The 1,094-nt window shown below is 38.8% G+C and overlaps 1 non-coding gene across 1 annotated transcript; it reads left to right on the top strand.

Annotated features, from left to right (window-relative positions):
- The first annotated feature begins 256 nt into the window (after positions 1 to 256).
- LOC133082838 (U6 spliceosomal RNA) lies at positions 257 to 363 on the top strand. Its single transcript, XR_009699055.1, has one exon. It is a non-coding gene; the product is annotated as a U6 spliceosomal RNA (small nuclear RNA).
- The last annotated feature ends 731 nt before the right edge of the window (positions 364 to 1,094 follow it).

The following is a 1,094-nucleotide window of genomic DNA, read 5'->3' on the forward strand; positions in this document are numbered from 1 at the left end:
CTCAGACATTTTAAAATGTGGAATGAATAGATAACACCCAGATGTACTTGTGCGATTATAGATAAAATAGTTAGATACTAGCTAGCAATGGAATAAAACTATTAAAATCCAAACCCACTGGAAAAACTAAACTAGTACAGTAGTCTACTTGGTGGGCACTATCGTGGATGAAAAGTGGAGCTGACCTCAAAATGCTAGAAACAAATTACCACATATTTCATCCATTCAACAAAGATTGGATCAAAACGGGAAGGGAGCGCTCGCTTCGGCAGCACATATACTAAAATTGGAACAATACAGAGAAGATTAGCATGGCCCCTGTGCAAGGATGACACACAAATTTGTGAAGCATCCCATATTTTTAAGCAACCTAAATGTCCATCTATGGATGAATGGATAAAGAAGATGTGGCACATATATACAATGGAATATTACTCAGCCATAAAAATGAATGAAATTGAGTTATTTGTATTGAGGTGGATGGACCTAGAGTCTGTCATACAGAGTGAAGTAAGTCAGCAAGAGAAAAACAAATACCATATGCTAACGCATATATGTGGAATCTAAGAAAACGGTACTGATGAACCTAGTGGCAGGGCAGGAATAAAAACGCAGACGTAGAGAACGGACTTGAGGGCATGGGGTGGGAAGGGAAAGCTGGGACGAAGTGAGGGAGTAGCACTGACATATGTACACTACCAAATGTAAAATGGATGGCTCGTGGGAAGCTGCTGCATAGCACAGGGAGATCAGTTGGATGCTTTGTGACCACCTGGAGGGGTGGGATAGGGAGGGTAGGAGGGAGGCTCAAGAGGGAGGGGATATGGGGATATATGTATACGTAGAGCTGATTCACTTTGTTGTACAGTAGAAACTAACACAACATTGTAAAGCAATTATACTCCAATAAAGATGTAAAAAAAAAAAAAAGGAAATTTCTTTCAGAAAATCCAAGTAGAATTCAGTAAATGCACAATGAAGGATCATGATTTTGCATTTATTCCATAGGAAAATAAACAATATACTTCAGGCTTCCTTATGTTTATACAAGTATACTCCATAGTTTCTTTGATGTCTTCAGTATAAAGGCACAC

The sequence above is a fragment of the Eubalaena glacialis genome, chromosome X (genome assembly GCF_028564815.1).
Source record: "Eubalaena glacialis isolate mEubGla1 chromosome X, mEubGla1.1.hap2.+ XY, whole genome shotgun sequence".
Lineage (NCBI taxonomy): Eukaryota > Metazoa > Chordata > Mammalia > Artiodactyla > Balaenidae > Eubalaena > Eubalaena glacialis.